Raw genomic sequence first — 23,443 nt, forward strand, 5'->3', positions numbered from 1 at the left:
CCACAAAATGGCAGCCCGGCAGCAGAAACGAAGCTGGGGCAAAGCCGGAATGCGAGACAAGGTACACCAATTGCTAAAATATCTCAAACACAGTGCAGGCGCTTTTAACCTTCCCCGCAATGCAGGCCAATGAGCACAAATTAAGTAGGCACTAGAACGATGTCAGGCGCGAAACAAACGCTGCAATAGGGCAAGCAGGCACAAAATCAATATTAACGATACCAAGCGCTGCGCGCACCACGAGACGCTCAATCAGGACAATCAGGCAGCAATCAGGTGGCTGGAAGCGAAGCGTCTGTAAGGATGCAAAGCGCGAGTGGAGCAACCGCTGTGGTTAAGGTCCAGCTGGTTATAGCTCTACCTTTAATGAAAAGGCGAGTTTCCATTAGCTGGGGTCAGGGTCCAGTACCCAAATACCAGGATTGGCTAAAAGACCTAATACAATTAGCGATAAGTTGAACAAATATATTACACTGTTTCCACATTCTGCACAACTCACTGATATCTGGCCACCATTGCATGCATATCTTCTAGCCAGGAATACCTGTGTCCTACTTTAGGCTCTGTTTAGCCGGTAGGGGTCCTTGAGATATCGGGTGCAGGCTGACCTCTTCCTGATGGTTTCTGGAATTACCAACAATGCTGGTTATTGTTTTAAATCCAGATCTCTGAAAAATGATTGTTAATGTAAAACAATAGTTAATGCACCACAAATCTGTTGCCTGCAAATATAATATTATGTATCGTAGCTTCCATACTTTCAAATCTGAGCGTATACTTATGTGAGTCACGTGATGTAACAAGATGTTATTCCTTGTTCTTTTTTTTTTATCTGTGTACATGCAGCAAAAACTCTGATTTCAAACTTACATGTCACTAAGATTTTACACTTACTGGTAAATCAAACGTCAAACTTATCAAATAAACACACATACATATCTATTCAAATGTTACTGCATCCCTCAAAGCCACTTCAAGAGAAATAAAGGTCAGCATGTCGGTATGCAAAACAAACGCAATAACCGTGCTTTAAGTATATTAAGTACTTTAGAAACCAGGATCATGTTACTGGAAACTGAACACCGTTAGATCAGTGACCAATCATTACTGAACAAATTAAACAAGCTTAAATATGATATTAATTACACAAAGCAAAAGTGCCGGTATTTGGCTTAATGCTAAGAATGTGGGTAAAGTTCTTGCTAGTGTTGTTAGGTATAAGAAAGCAAATCATCAGTCTCGGCCATCTACTCTACAAGGGATTTTAACCGAATCACTGTTTGTAAATCTCAGTTCTCTCTCAGGGGATGTCCATTTATTGTCATAGGGCAAAGCAAACACAAGGAGATGATGGATGGAGCACTGAAACTTTTCAGACACTCGCCCCAAATTCCAGATCTGGGTTGTATCCATCATCATTTTTCGCCACCCCAGTTCAGACACAGCTATATGCAAATCAGTCGTGACCCTGTGGCTCATGGGAACAGTCGAGCCCGAACTGCCAAGCCAGGTCTTCCCTGGACCAGAAACAAGCATCCAGGGACTGGTTTTAGGCTAACACGCCTTATCAACCAGGCTAGTTTGAATCCAGTGGCAAAGTGAGCAAGGGACCTTCGTCTGGGTATAGCCTGCCAACTTAGGGCGAGTAAAGCAAACACAAGGAGATGATGGACGGAGCGCTAAAACTTTTCAGACACTCGCCCCCAGTTACAATCTGGGTTGAATCCATCATCATTCTTTAGGTCACTTTGCCACCCCAGTTTAGACCCAGCTCTATGCAAATTGGTCTTGACCCGGTACCTCATGGGAACAGTCCAACCCGAACTGCCAAGCCAGGTATTCCCTGGACCGGAAACAAGCATCCTGGGGCCAGTTTCGGGGTAACTCCTGGTTGCTGAGCGTTTCGAACTCCATGGGATGTCAGGAGCAACAGACCGGTCAGCTTCATTGCGTTGCTGCAGATACAGGGGAATGACTCCTTCACTCCATGGGAGATTACTTTGGGTGCCCTTGATGCCCACAGGTCTGTTGAAGATCCTAGAAGATGCACAGACAACAAAGAAGACTTGCAGAACAACAAGACCAGGAGCAGCAGGAGGCTTCCTTGATGAAGTTGCGGTTGCAGGCGAAGCCCAGCAAAGTCCAGGAGTCCAGACGGACATAGAGTGACATGGTTTCAAGCCTGGGTCTTGTCCCATAATGAATCTGAGGACCTACCCACAGGTAATCCTTTTATACCCTAAGAAAGGGGTTAGGACGGCTCGCCCAGAGGAGGATCTGGACAGAGGGGAGGATACCATTTCCTTTGTCCAGTTCCACGTCGGAGTGGGAGCCAAGGGTTCCCAGAACTGGTTTCAAGGATGTATGCATCAAATGTGCCCTTCAAAACAGTCCGGTGGTGCTGGGAAGGACAGAATCCCATCACTCACCCTAGTGACATGCTTCATCATCTGGGATCTCCTCTTGGCTGCAAAGCCTAGTGCAGCCAAGGGCTACAACCCCCTCACTGTGAGGGAGGAGCTCAGGGATGTTTTGAAAGGTAAGATTGGATTACCTAAAATCCGTCAGATTGTGAAGAATTATATTTGTAAAGGTGATGGGCGCAGCGCAATGTGTATTGTGTATCAAACGTTATGTGCTCTTTAAAGTGGATTATCAGAAGAGAACATATTTATTCAATATCTACTGATGTCCACATTAAAAACAGTGCAGATGCAGTTTTGAAAAGATAACTGCATAAGTCCAAAAGCATCGTCCACATGTTTCGGCCATTGTGATTCGGATAGATTTGTGGCCTTCCTCAGGACCTAAATAGTTGTTAAAGCTACTGCGTTATAATGTGAAGAGAAGTGCAAGTCATACTAGAAAGGTTGGAACAAATACAACCTCATAACCTGATGTTTAGGTTCATTGTGAATTTCCAGAATGCTAATAGCACCCGTAATTCACGAGAAAGCAGCCTCACCTCACTTGACTACAGCTCAGGAAATGAGGCCGCGCTTTGTCGTTTGGTGCCTCCAGTCATCTTTGAGCTGCATAGAGTAATTTGGGGAATATATCAGCTCTGGACTTAAAATATCTTTTCCCTTAGACCCCCTCTTTGATCTTTTGTTTGTACTAGGGTAGTAAGACATCCCATTTTCGCTTGAGCTTTCCTGGGAGTCCCATGATCATATCCTTTTGGGTCTTGTTGAACCTTTTAACAAGTCCATTGCACTGTGGATGTTAGGGTGTACAAAACTTGTAGTTAACAACTTACTCCAAGTGTCACTGATCACTTATAACCTGGCAGCAAAGCTCTTGAGTCTATCAACGATTATTTTTGCTCAAATTAGAAAAGTACTAGAGTGACTAATTGAACATTATCATCAGAGTTCATTTTTTAATTTGAAAATTCATCAATAATGCATGTCTCTACTGTTCATTTATTAATATTGGATTTCACAATAATATACTATATTTTGAACATGAACCAAACAACTAAAAAAATAGGTGAAGTGGCTTATTTGACAACTGAAGGTTTAATTTCCAAACTTGTGTCTGTTGCCCGATGCATTTCGGAATGTCACTCTCTTCTTCAGGGGCCACAACAATAAAGGAGGAGGAAATATCAAGAGTCAATGTATTTTCAACTAGAATTAGGTGTTTATGATGTGTGTGTCAAGAAAACTCAAGAAAGTTTTTGTGCGTAATGAATAAGAGAAGTCCCCATGCCTGAACGCAGAACAATATTCTTAACGTCACCCAAAGATAAGAGAACCTGTGTCTGATATCATCATGATGTGCTTAGACGCACTCATACATTAAATGAAATTAGAACATTGGAAAGTTGGGAGCTCCATTGAAAACAATGGAGTGCTCTGGGCTTATAATGGCTGGTATAAGCCTGGAGCTCCAACATTCCAATGTTTCTTTGTTCACAGCTCTGGCTGTGAACAAAAGCTTCAGGGAGCCTGAGGGGATTCCAATCCCCTCACCCTTCCAAAAGGCTTTGTTTTTTTTGTTAGAACATTCTGTCCTCTAGTGGCAGAATGTTCTAATAGCCTCATAGCCCTTCGTAGATGGGCTATACCGCTATTAAAGTCCCTCTCCCTTGTTAAAGGCCCTTCGCTTCGGCTCGGGGCCTTTAACGCTAGAAAGGGCCTTTAATAGCCGGTATAGCCCTCTATGGCGGGCTATAAGGCCATAGTAAAGACCACAGAATAAGAGGAAAACGTGCCGGAAACCTCCTTTCTGTTACTAAGAGTTAGTCTGGCACCATAAAATGCCCCTGGTATCTAATCATAGTCCTACACAAGAAGTGTATCCAGCTAAGTTGACTAAAGTGAGTGTCCATATCAACTCCTAAGTACTCATAATACTGAAAGGATTTGTGTCGGAGCACCATCTTCCTGAGAGTTGTAACCAACGTTTCTTCTGTACAGACTCTGTGAATAATAGCCGTAAGGCACAAGTGAAGAGGAAAAAAATTGCATTTGCTAAACCCGAAGTATATCGCCTAGGTACACATACCTGCAGTAAACACTGCATGTGAGACGCTGATCAACAACGTCTAGGACTTGCTTAAAAGTCAGTTGTAGTTTATGCTGTGAAACAAAGGAATCAAGAAGCCTGCTTTATCACTCTTCATATCAGCATATGAAACCTTCCAACTACCAAGATGCACAAATTGTTTTGTGCCTGTGTCCAGCTGTTCATTTCGAAAAACTGCACGTTAAATCTGCTGCTCGATTGTAACGCTTTATCAGATCGCCGCATGTAGTCGGTGTCTTCCTTATTCAAGATAAAAATAGGACTGACTTTCACTGGATGACGCTGAACAAAACAAGTTCGTAAGTACAGTGGTCCCAGAAAGTAACAATACAATTTGGGAAATCAAAGCAAATATTCACAACAAAACATAAAACGCAAGTAATTGGTTAAACTCAGTGTTTTAATTCACACTGGGCAACACTCTCTTAATGCAAATATTTATATTACAAATAACAATGTCCTTAGAAAGGAACATGGTGAGGGGAAGGGAAGAGGGAAAGGCGGGTATTGGTGTTCCATGAGGATAGGGAAGTGATTGGAAGATGCAGTGTCAATCAAAAACAATGCATTAATTCGAACACATGAGTCTCGTCCATCAAGCTTATAAATCACAATTTAACAGAAAAAGTATACAGCCATGGTTACAACAGTAACATAACATGAAACATCTGTTGTCTATGTTGGCTATGCGGTAAAGTGTCGACTTTTCGACCCCTAAGAAACTGTAAGCAGTTTTATCCCTTACGTTAGGGTCTTCATCAGGACAGGGAGCGGGGTTGAGGAAGGGTGCAATCTAGGAATCAACATGAAAAAACTTTTAGAACTAGAACCATACAGGGCAAAATTTAATAAGTAGGAAAATGGCGTCTAATAATCATTGTTACCATAGGGCCTCTGCACGATGGCTTGGGGCGTGGATGGGCGTGTGGGCTCCTGTGGCGAGAAAGTGAGCGAAGCACCTGTAAGGAATAAGGTGCAAGATCAGTGAAGGCCAAAGTCAATGGAAAGGAACTAGACTAAGTTGAAACAGGGTCTATTACTCCCTTTAGAGTGGAATAGCACATGTGTATTGCCGTGTTAATGGGTCAGAGTGCTGGTAAAAAGAAAGGATCTATGGATTAAAAGGTAAAAATAGGACTGACTTTCCCTGGACGAGGCTGAACAAAACAAGTAGCCGCCATATTAACACTGTGTCTACTGAATTAGAACCGAGTGGGGGCATCGCCTTGCTCTAATGTTGATGCCATGTACGTAACATTAAAAAAATTAAACTCTATGTCCTCGGTTGAAAAAGTCCAACTGACGGGTAATGTGAAATATTGGCTGCTTACACTTGTGCAATAATATGCTGTGAGATCCAAAACTAACCAAGAGACCATAAGTTGCTACATACGTGAAAAAAAGAATAGAAATGTGATTTGAAAGATATAAAAGTGGCAGTGCCTAAGAAGAATATGATAATGAACAATTGATTTGTATAGACAGGTTATCACAGAAAATACAAAAACTGTTATGTATAGCATCTCCTGGAGCGCAATCTCATTTTGGCAATTTGCTTAATTTGAAAATAAACATGTACATTCATGAAAAAGTGGTACATTTATAAAATAACAAGTCATAATTATTTAATCATTCATTCCTGATGTGATCATTGTATTAAATCTTTTGATTCAGTAAGTTTCTCTCTGTGAAAGTCATTTAGAGTTATCTCTGTCACAACTTACTGTTAGTGTCTGCTGAATCAAAAATCTTAATTGGGCAATGTTGTGTCTGCTTTCTAACCAATGGACAACTAAATTGGAATTAACGTTTTTATTGCAGATCATGCTTTTATGTTCCGTAATTCTTTTTTTGATCTTGCGCTCTGTTTTTTCAATGCACATTAATCCACATGGGCGTTTCATGCAATAAATCACTTGTAGTTTTACACCACACTCTTTCAACATGGAAGTTATGTAGCTAGACATGAAGTTTGCACCTCTGTCTGACAAGACCTCCTTAGGAAACCCCACTCTGGAAAAGACTCCCAGAGGGCCCTAGCTACCACAGGAGCTATAATGGTCTTAAGTGGAATAGCGACTGGATACCTAGTGGCATGGTCCGATGCTGTTGGAGTGTTTAAGGGACCAACATTGCCCATCCCTACCTTCTCAAAGGGAATCTCCACCACTGGAAGTGGAATTAAGGGGCCCATTGTAGTGCCACCTGACTTACCACTGACTTGGCGAGTGACACAGGAGCGATAAAACTCATTGGTATCTTAAGAGACTTGGGGCCAGTGAAAATAAGGGACAGGCCTTTCTCAAGTCTTGCTTTGGCCAAGATGTCCTGCAAAGGGTATGTCATGTGCCAGGGAGAGAATAAAACCCCTGAATTTCTGAGGTATAACCAACCTCCTGGTGGCACCAGTCTTGGTGTCTCTACACTCAGAAAACAGAAGCCCATCTTCCCAATTGTTCCTATGGGACTCACTGACATTCCCTGCCTCCTCAGGAGCAGCTTGCTGTCTGAGCTGTTCAAGGGAAGGTCAGGATTTCTGCTCCAGACTCCGGTCTGCCCTGGAAGGCCCCTGCCCCCAACAACTCTGCTGTGTCAGGCCCAAGTTCCTCTAGAACAGTTACTTCACAGTGGCTAGGAGCATCCCCCTCAGGAGATTGACCCTTACTAAAAGTCTTGGAGGAGGATAATTCCTTAAGAACTTCAGGCCCATCTCCCTGCTTCCATTCACAGCCAAGGTCATTGAAAAGGCCGTCAACACAAAGCTAGCAAACTTCATCTGAGCCAACAGTGTCCTGGACATTTCCCAATCTGGAGTCCACAGCAACCATAGCACCGAAATGGCAGCTCTCATCCTCCTGGACCTCTCAGCTACCTTCAACACCTGACCTGATATAGCGCGACTCCCGCGGCGGCTGCTGGCGGAGCACGCTGCATGAATTTGAGTTTGGAAAATTTTAAAGTTATTTTAACATTGGCTGTATTTTGTGATATTTCAGTTTGGCTCGCTCAACTATTTTAATTGCTCCTCTCTTTTCTCTCCTGAGGCGGAAAGCCGGGAGATCTCCCTCTGCTCTGTCTACTTTTCGATTGGGGGACTGTGTGTCACATCCTTACCTCGAGGGCAGTCGAGCTGCTTTCTGTTGCACTGACTTGCGCTGCTCTCCCCTGTCTCCCTTGCGCTGTCCTAAGATTGGGGCGCCCCCTACTCAGCTGATTACGAGCTGAGGGGCACTGTGGGACGGGGAGGCTTTGCATCGGTCCGGCGGCCATCTTGGGTGAGGTAGCCTCGCAAGTTGGCTGACTAGCCTTGCTGCCTCAAGGATGGGACTATAAATTTAGACGGAGATGGCTCCGCGCAGCGGACGCGGGCAGAGAGCGCGCCTGTCCTGCGCCAAAGGAGCGCCTAAGGAGAGCCCGTCTGCGCCCGTCAGCGTCCCGGAGGCGGACGGCGGCGGGCGGGGGAACATTTTCCTGCAACAGTCACTTAGGTACTCTGCAGAGCAGCTGTTGCGTCTGAGAGGGAGTAGGAATCGCGCCTGCTCGGTGCAGGGTCGTGGTTTCAGAGAGAATTTTCACTGTAAGGGGTGTGGATGGTCTCTGCACGAGGCCCGGGGTGGGCGGGCCCCGGAAACTGCAGGAGATTCTTATATTCCCATGTTGGGTCAGGGTTCGCCTGTAAATAACTTTTCCTGTGCTTTGCTGAATATGAGATCTGTAAGCAAACATGCGCAGGACCTTTTCGACCTTCTTTCGGACTCTAAACCTGCCTGTCTTTTCCTTACGGAAACATGGCTGAGCGAGATATCAGGTCCAGATATCGCTAATGCTCTGCCTCCTGATTACTTCATGCTGCGGAAGGATCGGGGTTCTGGCAAAGGAGGGGGTGTGGCTCTAGTGATCGACCGTCACTTCGAGTGTTCCATTGTCCCCACAGACGACATTCCTGGGGCCGAAACTCTGGGCTTTTGCCTGACAATCTCACCAGCTCAATCTTGCGCAGGCTTGTTAGTGTATAGGCCCCCGGGGCCTATTGGGTCCTTCCATGAGGGGTTATATTCTGTGATATCGGCTATGAGTGTGCAGTTTAAGCACTGCATACTTCTAGGTGATTTTAATATCCACATGGACTTGCCTGATGCATCCGACACCATCAAGTTGTTAGATACCATTGAACCCCTCGGCTTGCTACCTTATGTGGCTTCCCCCACCCACAACAAGGGGCATATGCTTGATCAGATTTTTTCCACAACGCCCATCACAGTTGCGATTCCTCAACCTGTTCTGTGGTCTGACCATTTTATGGTCAATTTTGACATTCAATTTAAATCTAGTCCTTCGTCCAGAAGGTCCAGTCCTATTTCCCCGCCTCTGTGTGCTTTTCATAAAGTCTCCCCTGATATGGTCAGGCAGTATTTACTGTCCCATCCTTGCCAGAACACTGGCAATTAGAACCAGGACATTGATCTTTTCCAAACATGGCTGGTGCAGTGCTTTAAGGAGTTGGCCCCTCCCCAGCGGTTGCTTAGGAACTCTCAGCGCACCTCGGCGCCTTGGTTTACGCCCATGCTCAATGCTAGTCGGAGGCTTTGCAAAAAGGCCGAACGAGCTTGGCACTTAAATTATGACGAGCCCCTTAAGGAGGCCTATAGGCAGTGTGTCAAGGGCTACCATAAGGCAATTTTTGTGGAAAAGAAATCATACTTTGCTAGGAGGATTGAGGATGCTTCAAATACCAGCAAAGAGATTTTCTTGATTGTAAAAGAATTTATCTCTCCAGCCCCTATCACTCCTAAACGTTCCTTCTCGAAGTCCTGGGTTTCTCAATTGGCAAGCTTTTTTGCTAATAAAATCATTAGTATCCAGGCAACTTTCCTTCAAGTTGCCGGGGCAGTATCTTCCACCATGGCGCTGCCCGTGCCCAAACCTGAGTCGGGGCAGCCCTTGCTTGCTAATTTTCCTCCTATTCCACTACAAGACTCGTTTGAGTTTCTATCCAAGATGCGATCGGGATCACCCCTTGATCCCTGCCCAGCCAAGCACCTCGCCAAATTAGCTCAGGTGATTAACCCTTTGGTCAATCCAATCTTGAATCTCTCTCTTGAGACAGGAGTTGTGCCTCCTTCGTGGAAGGAAGCCCTCGTTCTTCCCCTTTTAAAGAAGCCGGCTTTAGATCCAGGCTCCCACGCCAATTACCGTCCTATTTCGCTGCGTCCGGTTTTGGCCAAAGTGACTGAGAAGCACGTGCAGGCGGTCCTGGCGTATTTCGTGGAATCAAAAGGTAGGATAGGCAATGCACTGCTGGTTGATGGAGAAGGTAAGATTAAATCTTCACAAATACGTTTATGTGGGTTTAAAGGTGCTCCAACTGGTGGCGTAACCGTCCGTTTACGCCAAAGTTATGACTTTAAATATGTGTGAACATAGAAAATGCGCACATCCCAGTATTTGGGCACTCCCTCTGGTTCAAAAATAGATTGACTCCATGTGGTATTATGAATGTATTCAATTAAAGTTGCTTGTTTTTCAAAAGTTCATCAGTGGATTATTTGCATCCAATTGATTATATTTTTCACAAAATCATCATCGCTCCGATGCATTTCGGGTCCATTACCCTTTCTCAAGGAGCACTGTAAAAATAAGAACGATCTATATTGACATCATGGTTATATAACCTAAAGATGACATATTCAGAAAAAGCATTTCCCAAAAAGTAAAACCAAACGTGTACATTCAAAAAACGAACGAAAGTCTGTGCAGACAGATGTGCAAGTAACCAGAGAATATAGGAAAGTTGGCCAAACAAAGAGACAGGGGAATGTGTCAGAATGGATTTAATGCACCCAGAAAAAGTGCAAAAATGCGTTGCAAAAATGCTGGGGTAACACAATGAATGCTCACGTGTAAGCGGAGCTGTAATGCGGTGCTATAAAGAGAAAGTAAACACGGGCGGTTAGGTTGTCACTCGAAAAGCGAGTGCAGCTTTAAGCAAAGGTTTGCTGTCGGGTCTCAACTGATGCGCTTACCGATATGGGATTTTGGGTGGGGACAAATGAAGTCTCCTGGTCGTTGGCTGCAACTCAGGCTCGCCGGGCTGAAGTGACGGCTCGCGAGTGAAATTGACACAACTTAAACGCAAAGCGGGATCGGCCAACATGGAAATTAACGAAGGACCAGGTGTTATTAGCTATGGGGACCATGTTGGAATGGGCAAATGACATGAACTCTTTGTTTGGCCAACTTTCCTATATTCTCTGGTTACTTGCACATCTGTCTGCACAGACTTTCGCTCGTTTTTTGAATGTACACGTTTGGTTTTACTTTTTGGGAAATGCTTTTTCTGAATATGTCATCTTTAGGTTATATAACCATGATGTCAATATAGATCGTTCGTATTTCGTGGAATCCCATGGCATCCTCCATCCTACCCAGTCCGGTTTTCGTGCTAACATGACGTGGAGACGGCACTGCTTGAGGTGTCAGAAGCGATCAAGGAAGTCCTGGATAAGGGAAGAAGGGCACTGCTGGTGTTATTAGACCGGTCGGCGGCCTTTGACACCGTTCCTCATGACCGCCTCTTGGCTAGACTGTTGGAGATCGGGTGAAGGGGAACGGTGTTCAGATGGTTTGAGTCCTTTCTCTCGAATCGACAACAGACGGTCTGGGCCCCGCCTCACTCGGCCATAGTACCGCCATTGGAGGTTGGAGTCCCCCAGGGGTCGATTCTAAGTCCCACTCTTTTTAACATTTACATGTCCCCTCTGGCGGTGCTGGCCGAGGCGTGTGGTGCCCAGATTGTCTCTTACGCTGATGACACCCAGCTTCTTTTCACCTGTGGCAAGAACAGGGACTTTGATGGAGAGCTTATTAAGAACTGCCTGGGTGCTGTGTTCGACTGGTTTCATGCAAACCAGCTGAAATGCAACCCAGATAAATCAGAGGTCCTTTTTTTTGGGTGTCTTCCTGACCCTTGTTGGAAGTCCTGGTGGACGGCTGATATCCACCCCCCTTCCGTGGAGACGGGGATGGCAAAGAACTTGGGGGTCAAGTGGGACACTGGTTTGTCCCTTAAACCACAGATCCTTGGCCTGGTGGGTCAATGTTTTAGGATACTGTGAATGCTCAGAAAATTCCTTCCTTTTTTATCTATTGCCCACAGGAAAAGTATAGTGCAGGCTCTGGTAGGTTCGAGGCTTAATTACGCTAACGTACTCTACCTCGGCCTCCCTGATTATCTTCTTTCACGCCTACAGGTGGTGCAGAACTCGGCCGCTCGTGCCATTTTTGGCCTTGGCCGGAGGTCTCATGCTACGGGCCTGCTAAAATCCCTCCACTGGCTTCCGATACGGAAACGCATCGAGTTTAAGACACTGACCTTGTCATTTAAGGCCCTCCATGGCTCTGGTGCAGGTTACCTTAGGAAGCGGTTGGGATTTCACACTCCATCCAGAGCACTTCGCTCTGCGTCCCTTTCACTGGCCACTATCTTGGCAATTAGGCGCGCTCGCATCGGGGGCCGCTCTTTTGGTTATCTTACTCCCAGAGCCTGGAATGCACTGCCACTGTCACTGAGGAAAAGCAGGACTCTTTTGTCTTTTAGGAAGGAGTTGAAGACGTGGTTATTCTGCAATTAATCTCCCCTCGGCCGCGATGGTTGTGTTGTTGTTAGGTCTGACAGCGCCGGGACACTCGGTCCGAGTAGCTGAGCGCTTAACAAAACTCTACAATAACATAACATAACACCCTCTCTCATCGCACACTAGCCACCAGACTCCACTAAGCCGGCATCCGTGGAAAGGCCCTTGACTGGAAATGCTCATTTCTCACAGACAGAACTCAGCGAGGCAGACTCCCGCCCTACCTCTCGGAACCAACAGAAACCAGATGTGGAGTGCCCCAGGGATCCTCCCTCAGCCCCACCATCTTTAACATCTACATGGCCCCCCTTGCAACCATTGTCAGACACTATGGCCTCAACATCATCTCCTACGCCGACGACACCCAGCTCATCCTCACCCTCACTAAAGAACCCAGACACAACTTCGAAGAAGGGATGAAAGCCATTGCCACCTGGATGAAGAAGAGCTGCCTGAAACTCAACTCAGAGAAAACAGAAGTGCTCATCCTTGGCTCCACCCCCACTGCGTGGGACAATACGTGGCGGCACCCTGCCCTTGGAAACCCCCTCATCCGGCCGGACCTCTCACAAAACCTCAGTATTATACTAGCCTCATCACTCACGATGAACCGCCAGCTCAACGCGGAATCCTCGGCCTGCTTCAACACCCTCTGCATACTCTGAAAAACGTTCAAATGCATCCCATCCAAATCCAGAAAAAAACGTCAAGCATGCCCTCATCAGTAGCAGACTGGACTACGGCAACGCTCTCTATGTCGGAATCAACAAGAAACTACTTCGCAAACTCCAGACCGTCCAGAACGCCGCAGCCAGACTGATCCTAGACATCCCCGACCCAACCACATCACCCAACACCTGCAATCTCCACTGGCTCCCCATCGAAAGAAGAATAACCTTCAAGCCCCTCATTCACACATACAAGACCCTTCATAACATCGGACCAGCATACCTGAACAACCGCCTCTCCTTCCACGCACTCAAGAGACACCTCTGATCAGCTGACCTCTCTCTGGCCAACATCCCATGCATCAACAAGAACATAATGGGAGAAAAGTTCCTCTCCTACCTCGCAGCCAAGGCCTCGAATGACCTCCCCCTATACTTCTGGCAAGTCCCTACACTGCTCCAGTTCAGGAAGGACCTGAAGACCTGGCTCTTTGAATGATCCCAGCACTCAACGAAGCCAGGCATGGCATGGTAGTGGTAGCTGCACACTCCAGAAAACTCAGAATATTCGTTTATCCGTATCTAGACGACTGACTCTTCAAGGCATCAACACCTCAAGAAGAACATCTGCATTACCAGTTGACAAGCACTCTTCTTTACCGTCTATGACTGCAAGTCAGTCACGACAAATCAGTCTCTACTTCAGTCCAATCCCTACATGACTTAGTGGCCACCATTGACACCATACAAGCAAGAGTGTATCCATTGGAGGAGAGACTGTTATCAATCCGTTTGAAGTGTCACTCTCTCATAAATGTCTCTCACCTCACAGTGAGAAAAGTGTAATCTCTTTTCAGCTCAATGACTTCATATATTACACTGAATGCCCATCTCCACATGAGACCTCTGCAAGAATGTCTTGAGGATCAGTGGGATCAATTCTCGGGCAATTGGGAGGGCAAGATCTCTATATGCGGGGCAGGGCCAGCGCACAATGCAGATCCTTAAATACCGTCACGCCTCCTAAATTCATAAAAACCCTAATCTCTCTTTACCTATTCCCACCCCTAAACCCTAAAATAACCTGTATCTCTGTTTACTTCAGCCCACCCCTAAAACTTAATAGCACCCTTACCTCCCTTTGCCTCACCTTCCCCTTAACCTTACATTTACCCTTAGCTCCCATTATCTCTACACATACCCAAGGCTTAAATTTTCCCTTACCTTCCTTTACTTTACCCTCCATTCTACCTCAAAATCAACTTTTCATCCCTTTTACCCTACTCTTCCCTAAAACCACCCTTAACTCCCTTTATCCCCACCATCACCTTTACCCCATTTTTGACTTAACATAAAAAGTGTTATTTGCCAACCCTCCATTTCACCTTAAAATTACTGTCCTTTTCACTCTATCCTCTCCTAAACCCTGAAATCACTCTTACCTGCACCCACCCCTAAACCCTAAAATTACCCTTACATCCAATTACCTGTACCCTCCCCTAAACCCTTAAATTACCTTTTATCTCCCTTTACGTCTACATTCCTCTAAACCATATAATTACCCTTACCTGATCATACCTCTATCCGCCATGTAACCCTAAAATCACTGTATCCCCCCTTTACCTCTACCCTCACCTTTACCCCTTTTTAAAATAACATTAAAAAATTATGTTTAAAAAAACGTACCTGATGTGTGGTAAAATCTGCGTTGTGAAGGCTGTTTACGATTCATGGTGGTTACCTTCTGAAGAAGGTGAACATCCATAACCGTACATGATTGTGATGTTCAGATACACTCAGCAAGTGCATTCAAAACTGTGAATATGGTTAAAGATTGACTCTTGTCTAGGGCAGGTGTTCACATCAAGGTTGGGAATGAGGGAACATCTGCAAAACTGGTGGACGTGGAGGGAAGCCGTTCCTCAATAAGAAAACTATTTTCCCTTCTGAAAAATAAAGCTTAAATATGAAAAATACACTTTTATGTTTTATTACAGTATGCATAAGCAGTGACTTGGGACATGCCATTCCATATGCATAAATGTTTACACATGTCACTACCCCTGGAAATCTGCAACATTTACAGAGTCCAAGAAGCTCTCCTAGAATTCGTTATGAATTCCAAGAATATTGCTAGTATGTCATATTCTTATGCATTATCCTACAATTTTAAATTTCAATCTTTGTGAATAAGGTCCTAGATGCGCGAATATACCATTTTATATCAGTAGGTCATATCTGTGGGTGTTAAAAGCGTTGTTAGATAGGCCTTGTTTGTTTAAGTTAATACGGAAAAGTATTGTTTTTATCAAACCTGAAAATCCTATTTATTTATTATTTATTTATACATCTTGTAAAGCGCTTGGTTACACTAGCAAGTGTGTCCCGCACTGGTTGCTTTGCATCCGTTTTCTTATGTCCAGGCTTGAGTGGGGGTCTGTCTTCGTTAGTGCACTATGCTTTGGGGAACAGGACAGTTTTCAGCTCTTTCCGGAAGATGAGCTCTGAAGTTTCCAGTCGCAGCCTCTTTGGCAGTTTGTTCCACTGCGTGGCGGTCAGGACTCTAAAAGATCGTCCACCCATTCTCATTGTTTTAAACTTTGGGACCCAAACCTGCCCAGTACCACAAGATCCTAACTTGCGGGTGGGCTCATACCGATTAAGGAGGCTTTGCAGGTACTTAGGACCTTTTCAATGGAGGATGCGGTGCCCTACACAAAGGGCCTTGAAAGTCACCCGCTCCCTAATCGGGAGCCAGTGTAGGGTCCTCAATGTTTTTTTTGCTGACACTCTTCTAGGTAGCTGTAGGATCAGACGGGCAGCTGCATTTTGTATGCATTGTAGTCTCTGGAAGCATTTTGTACTGGCACCTAGATATAGGACATTTCCATAGTCCAGTCTGGATGTTATCAGGGCATGGGCCAGGGTTTGTCTTACCGGTACAGGCAAAAGGTCCAGTGTTTTCCTTAGGACCCGTAACATACCAAAACAAGTGCCCACCACCTGTTTGGTCTGGTGATCGAAAGATATGTTATTATCTAGCCAGATTCCAAAGTTCTTCACTGGATTGCTGGGTGTGGGCAATACGCCCAGCTCATCCGGCCACCAGGCCGAGGTCCACACTGATGGTGACATGCCTACAATCAACACCTCAGTCTTGTTTCCATTTAATCTATATCCCGAGTCCTTGAACTGATTTTGGACTATTCATCAAAAATGTATGTCAGATTGTTCAAAGAGGAATGCATGTTTTTTATTTTTTTTACAAATGCCTATGTTAGCATTTTCTATTTCCCCTTTATTTGTGTGTGGGATCCATGCATGTAATTCAGCTAAGCTATTTTCCCATGTTTGGATTGCTGAATTCTCGACTTTGATGATATTATGTTACCTCTGTATCCCCAAAGAAGTCCTTTTCAGTGCATGCGTTGGAGCAACATAAGCCCGTTCCCTTAACTATCGTGATTAGAAGAATTGTGTCCTGTGCGAGGATCTTGCAAATGCAGGTCATTTAAATACCCAGCAGGGATTACACATGTATCCTTGTACGAGCCACAAATCCCATGTGACTGTGGATTAAGAATTGCACACAGGAAGGAGCTAGGTGATTTGCATTTACTTTAACCTTATACATTTTCATTTTAATATCGTGGGTTAGTGGTAACAAAAGAGCCAGGGTTATTTTCTCTTTCATGGCAATTCATGGAAAATGTATTCTGAAAAATGGTCTTCTGCTGGAGCGGTCCTGTCATGCGCCACGCAGATTTATTTCAATGAGACAACCCATGGGCATTCAGAAAAGGTGGTGTGACCAGCAAGATACAAGGAATGCCACGTATTTATTTTTCCTTTAGATTTGTTTAGTTTGTTAAATACAACCATTGTCACAGTCAGCTGATTTATGTCAGTTTCCAGGAATTGTAAGAATTTGGGTTATTAGTTGCCAAAAATGAGAGTCCTTCCCAAGTAATAAGTCCACAATCATCTCTTTACCAAATGTTATACTTTGTCAGTATTACACAATTGGAATTAAAAAGAAGAATATCAGCGCTCAAAGGCATTTGTTATAAATGTCAATATTGCACTGTTCAAGCCCCCAGTATTGTCAAAAAAGCATTTTTTTAAATTGTAGACAAATATGTCAGAGTCTTTCTTTACATTCTACACGCAGTGTTTCTCTAATAGTGGGTCAGTACTCATAGGTGGGTTGCGAGCTGATGCTTGTTAGGTTGCAAAAATCCTGGTCTATATGTATGTAATAATTATAATGTTTATCGTGTTTGTGCACCACAGCAAAGGTGCTGAACATCTCTAAGCCCAGTTGTACAGTTGTTGAACAAATTCTTGCAAGTATTCCCAAGTAGAACTCCCGGTAAACCTTCCATTATTTGTTGCTGCTGTTTTTTAAATTCACAAAGCCATCTCAACAGTAAATGTGCTTACTGTACATAATCAAAACCAACCAGGGATGGATTGGGATCAACAATTGGCCTGGGCACACTCCAAAAAAGTGGCCCACAGTTGCGTATTGCCTTTCCGCAAAACACTGCTTCAGTGAAGTTTTATGAAAAGAAAGAGGGTGGGGAGCATGTTTTATTGACTTCACTTAGATAAAAAAAATGCACATATTAGTTCACACTGCTGAGCCAATCATGAATGCAAGTGAGACCACTTCTACTCAGGCCCCTGGCCCCCACTCAATCAGCATACATTAATGGGCCGGCCCAGTAAGGGAAAGGAAATGATACGTGTGCCCATCTGCCTCTAGAAAGGTCACTCAGGCACCCACTGGACCGCTGGCGGCATCCTAACAGCACAGCCAGCCCCCAGGCTGCCAAAAAAGCAGCCCACAGTAAGAACTCAGCGACCGGCCCTTCTGCCATTTCCTGAGTGCCCGCATTACCAATCAGTCCCTGTATACAACCATACCACTTGTGTATGACTACCATACATAAATTGAGAAATATGGATATGACCTTCATAACGGCCGGAGCTGCCAACGTTGAATCTGGGGAACCAGGTTTGACTCCTGTTGTTGGCCCATCTTCCTCCGAATCTGGGCAAATCACTTAATCACCAATGCTTATGATAACATTAATCTAACCTGGTGTAATGTTATCTGGTGCTCTAGTAAACCCTGTGTTTGCACTAAAATGCAATATATGTGTATGTATATATTTCAAAAAGAAGCACTGGGACTCGTTTTAACACAGAAATGGATATGCTGGAAAAGGGTTTCTAAAATTTGCTCAAGGCCCTAATATCAATACCAAGATTTTTCAAAAGCCTTGTGATTTTTTGTGAACTGGTGCCACTGGCTAGAAAGTGACTCTGCTGAGTGTTCCTGCTCTAGGCCCAATTGTAGGTCATCATCTTCACTTTTATGGGCAGATCAATATCTCGGCCATAGTCAAGTATCAAAGGGTTGAGGTGAAGGTCATGACGTTTACAATTGCTTTTGCGACATAAAAAAATCACCCCAACCTCATGTCTAGGTGGTTTGCAAAAGTTTGCTGTTCCTAAAATTGAGTCGTGGTTTGGAAAGCCCTGATCTACAGGCCACAAAATGTGATCATAGAACCAACCCCAAGGAATCCCTGCACACCAGAACCCAAAAGCGAACGCTCCAGCTCCAAGAGTGCTTGAAAGAATGGTAACCCACTCTGGAGTTTAGAGATTATATCACCTGGAAGAGGTATGGTTACTTTTTAGGTTTCCCCTGCACACCTGAAATCTCTTGTAAATAAAAAAAAAAATTTTAAAGGGGCTTACAGCCCACCCATTACTTACTATTCGTAAGCTTTGTGGTCACTTTCATTTTCTTGCTTCTCACTGGTCAGAAGCATAAGAGTCACATCCACAGGTTTCACTTTCTCTTCCTTGGGTATTCCCTGGAGCTTGGACCAAGTACAATTATCGTCTGGCGGCCAGCGTCCTTCCACTAGCTGCATGCTTCTTGAGGTATTTTTTTTAAAAATGTACATTCTAATATTCCATAAGAGTGCATGTGTTTGCGGACGGCCTCATTTCCTCCCTCGCATTCGTTCCACACAGTTACTTGCAACCAGAGCCCCTTTCCCCACATCGTTGCTTTCAGCAGCCTCCACGCATGTTCATCATGCATGCATGTTTTAATGTACGTGTTGAGTACGAGTATTAATTGTGTGTTTTGGGGACTAGGCACCAGCTTCCCAAATACTTCCAAGAAAGCACATAAAAGAAATAAACCCTTGCAGCCCCCCGCCTTTGATTGGGCCGGGGAGCAGAGGCCACAGAGATGAGAGCGTGGAATGAAAGTCACAGCGAACGCCAATACATCTTGGAACTGCATACGCCTCACTTTACCCGGAACCAGGGGGAGGTGGGACCGCTTGTTTTACATGTTGCATAGCAGCGAGATCTGCTTAAGTAAAAATAAAAGATAGCACGCTATAACCTGGACAATGCTTCACCCTTCCTCCTCCCACTCCTGATTGTGGTTTCTCCACCCCTAGCGGTGTCCTTGTCTCCTCATCTCCCACCCTTGGGAGTTACAACTCTCAGGGTGAGCGAATTATCAGCAATAAGAATGCGGGGAAAGCAGCACAGTTTCATTCACACTCTCCTTTCGCACCAGCTCTCCTCGTGTTGACCATGTTACATCACAACTTGAAGATACATTATTTGACAACAACAGTCCTTTTACTTTACTTTCCCTGTATCCATAAACCTTACAAGTAACCTACATAGGTTCTGTGCGAGGGGGTCCATGAACATAAGAAGCAAGTGTCCCAGTCTTCTATGTCAGTGCTATATTAAAACATCAGTGACAGTGCAATTGAAGTAGATGCAATACAAAGGTGCATGCATTTACATTTAACCAAAGAAACTAGTATGTACTCGTACCCCCCGCCCCCCCCCCGTGGGTTCCAGTGAAATGGGCTGTTTCCTCGGCAGACACCCCCCAGGCTCTGAAGCAGGTGCAGTGCCTGCAGCCTACTCTGAGCCCCTCCACTCTGACCCAGGACTGAAGAGAAACAATGTTTCAACTTACATTGTTTCTCTTCAGCCAGAGCCTGGGAAGAGGATGGGGGGGGGCAGAGCGCAGGAGGCAGCACAGAGCACTGGAGGACCCTGACAAGGGTGGGAGTGGGGGCCCTCAGACAGCATTCCCCACAGGGCACAACCTCTGAGAGGGGAGAGAACAAGGATGGGGGTGGGAGCCCAAGAGAGAGCAAGAGGCAGCATACAGGAGAGCTGATAGGGGAAAGGATGGTGGTGGGGGTCCTAGAGACAGTGCAGGAGGCAGCTCAGAGGAGAGCTGACAGGAGAAAGGATGGGGGTGGAGGTGGGGGCCCCAGAGACAGTAGTAGAGAGCTGCTAGGAGAAAGGTTGGAGGTGGGGGCCCCAGAGACAGCGCAGGAGGCAGCGCAGGGGAAAGCTAACAGGAGAAAGAATGGGGGTGGGGGCCCGAAGACAGCGCAGGAGGCAGCGCAGAGGAGAGCTCACAGGAGAAAGGATGGGGGTGGGGGCCCCAGAGACAGCGCAGGAGGCAGCGCAGAGGAGAGCCCACAGGAGAAAGGATGGGGGTGGGGGCCCCAGAGACAGCGCAGGAGGCAGCGCCGGAGAGCTGACAGGAGAAAGGATGGGGTGGGGGCCCCAGAGACAGTGCAGGAGGCAGCGCAGAGGAAAGCTGATTGGAGAAAGGATGGGGGTGGGGGCCCCAGAGACAGCGCAGGAGGCAGCGCAGAGGGGAGCTGACAGGAGAAAGGATGGAGGTGGGGGCCCCAGAGACAGCATTCTCCACAGGGCGCTGCTCCTCTGAGGCAGCACAGAGCTGACTTTGGCCAGAAAGTTTGCAGCTCCAGAAACAGGATCTGCTGGGACGCATTTAAAGGTCAGAGTTAGAGCTATTAATGTTGTAAAGGACAATGTATTTTACCTATGCATTTTAACTATGCGTTTTATGTTTAGAGTAGAGGGAATGTGTGTAGTGTCAAGTGGACATATATGGTTTGGATTGAAATTGTTAGTTGTGGAATTGTGTTAGGTTGATTGGATCTGTGTAGTGACATAATGTGTAACCCTGGGCGTAGTTCGCGGAGTCGGACTCCGCGGAGCTACGCGAAGACGCACTTGCACTCCGCGAACTACGCGTAGCTCCGCAACCATGCGTAGTTGCTTGCTAGACCCGTTCGCGCGCCGTTTTTCATCTTCGGGAGCGCGGTGCGCGTGTTCGGGGCGTTGCCTGCATGCTCGGGATGGCTAGCGCGCTAAGTTACCCAAGAGGTTTGTCCCGCCCACTTGCGTTCCCTTATTTCCTGTTCCGGGTCACAAGTAACGTGTTCGGGTTGTGCAAGACATGTTCGGGAACTCATCTTCTCGTTCGCACTACAAAAGTGCGTGATCGCGCTAAATATCGCGCGAACCTGCCCTTGCGCGTCCTTATGACGCTATCGCGCATCCAAATGACGTTATCGCGTTCGCACAGTCGCACGGAATTGTGCGGGAGGGTTTACAAACATGGTGGCACACGCGACTGGGAAAAAGCGAACGCAGAACCAAGGTAAGCCATTGCCGCGCACGCGATAATGTTATTCAGCGCGCGAGAACTACGCTACGCACCGGATCGCGGAGTAATAGACAGCTATGCGTTCTCCGCGGAACGCGGAGTTGCCGAAACTCCGCAAACTCCGCGAACGGAGCGTAGTTCTTCGCCCAGGGTTAATAATGTGGCATGGTGTCCAGTGAGATTATGTGGCATTGAGTGGAGTGGGATTGTGTGTCTTGGAGTGGTATTATCTGGAATGGTATTTTGTGTTGTGGAGTGGTATGTAGTAGAGTTTACTTATGCGGTGTGCTGTTAAATATTGTAGCCTGATGTGGAATTTCGTGGTGTAGATTGGATGTATGTGGTGTGTTGTGCATTTGTGGTGTTAGTCTGAATTATATAGTTTGTTGTGAATTATGTGGTGTGGAATGGAAATGTGAAGAGTTGAATTGTGTGACGTGGAAGTTGCGGTGTTGAGTGAAATTATGTTGAGTGGTATTATGAAGCATGGTGGAAAGTGTAGCTATGTGGAGTGTTGCTACGTGGCATAGACTGGATTTATATGGCGTGTATGTATGCAGCATGGAGTAGAGCATAATTATGTGGAGGTTAATTATGTGGAGCTGAGTGGTAAATGTGGAGTGTTATTATGCTGTCTGATAAATGGCATGTGGATGAATTGTGGAATTGTGTGACGTGTGGGATTATGTGGTGTGGTGTATAATTATGTGGAGTGGAACTATGCAACATGTTGCAGAGTTGTATTTTGTGGAGGGTAATTATGTGTTTTTAGAGATGAGTGTAAATATGTTGTGTGAAGTGGAATTATATAGATTGAAGTTGAATTATGTGTAGTTGAGTTGTGTGGAGTGTAATTATGTGGTTGGGAGTGGTATTAAGTTGTGTGGAATGTTGTTCTGTGATGTGGAATTATGTGGTATGGAGTGAAGTGGTAATATGTGTATTTTTAGGATTATAGTTATGTGGTATCGAATGTTGTAGGGTTACATTATTTATAGTTGAATTGTGTGGCGTGGAATGATAAGCAGGGGCGTAACACAGGCCTCAGGGGCGTAACACAGTGCTCCAGGGGCCCCCTCAGTGGTGCCAGCAAGCACTACACATCAGTGACCGTCTGGGATAGGTAATTAATTAATATAGGTAGGTTATGTAACTTACGCTCGCTCTAGACCTTTCTTCACAAATTAAATGGTAAATGTAACAAAAATTGTAATGGTGCACACTGAGCAGCGTGCATATGTCTCCACCGCCACATCTGCACGGTCTTACTCTTCACCCTTAGGGTGGGGCTGGTGACCAATTGTCATGCGCATTGCTGACTGGTGAAGCGAGGAGGCATCCCAGAGGCCAGAGTGGAGACAATTGAGAGGTAACGTGCGACCGCTGGCGATAATTGAATTATTTCTCTGGCTAGCCTTGTTTGCCCTGTCTTCTGCTGCCCACGCAGGTGAGTCTGTCTGTTCCCCCAGTCTATGCCACCCACCCCAGACAAGTGCACCCCACCCAAAATTCATTGCGACGACCACTTGTGTGCGTAAGGTCTCCAGTTTAGAGTGAAGCCATTTAGTAAAAGAAAGGCGCCTTTGGTACATGAAGGTTGTTTGGAAAAGAGGGGGGTTTATGTTACACATAAAAGATTAAAAGTGCGTGTCATCAGTTTCACCTGCGATTTATGTTGATTTGCAGATTTTACAGAAAACTCAAAAATCGTTATTGAAGTTTGTGGGAGCAAGAAAATGTACCCTTCACCTATGAATTTACACCTTCGTCTGTGACTTTGGGAGAAGTTTCCCGGTTTCGCCCGACTTCTTCAAGGCAAAGTGGTACCCACTGCCCCCCAAAACTGACCCAATTTCTTTTGTCGTTGATTTCTAGCTGCCAGGTGATGTCAGTTCTGAAGGGGTGGGTCCAGCAGAACTGGACATCAGGGTGTGAGTGGGTGGAGTGGGGGAGGGTTGGGGCAGAGAGGGTGAGGATTGGGGCTGTGGTGGCAGTGGTGCTACATAAATTGCAGCTTGCAGAAAAAAATGGTTTCTAGCTTAGACAGATAAAAGTTA

The sequence above is a fragment of the Lissotriton vulgaris genome, chromosome 9 (assembly GCF_964263255.1).
Source record: "Lissotriton vulgaris chromosome 9, aLisVul1.2, whole genome shotgun sequence".
Taxonomy (NCBI): Eukaryota; Metazoa; Chordata; class Amphibia; order Caudata; family Salamandridae; genus Lissotriton; species Lissotriton vulgaris.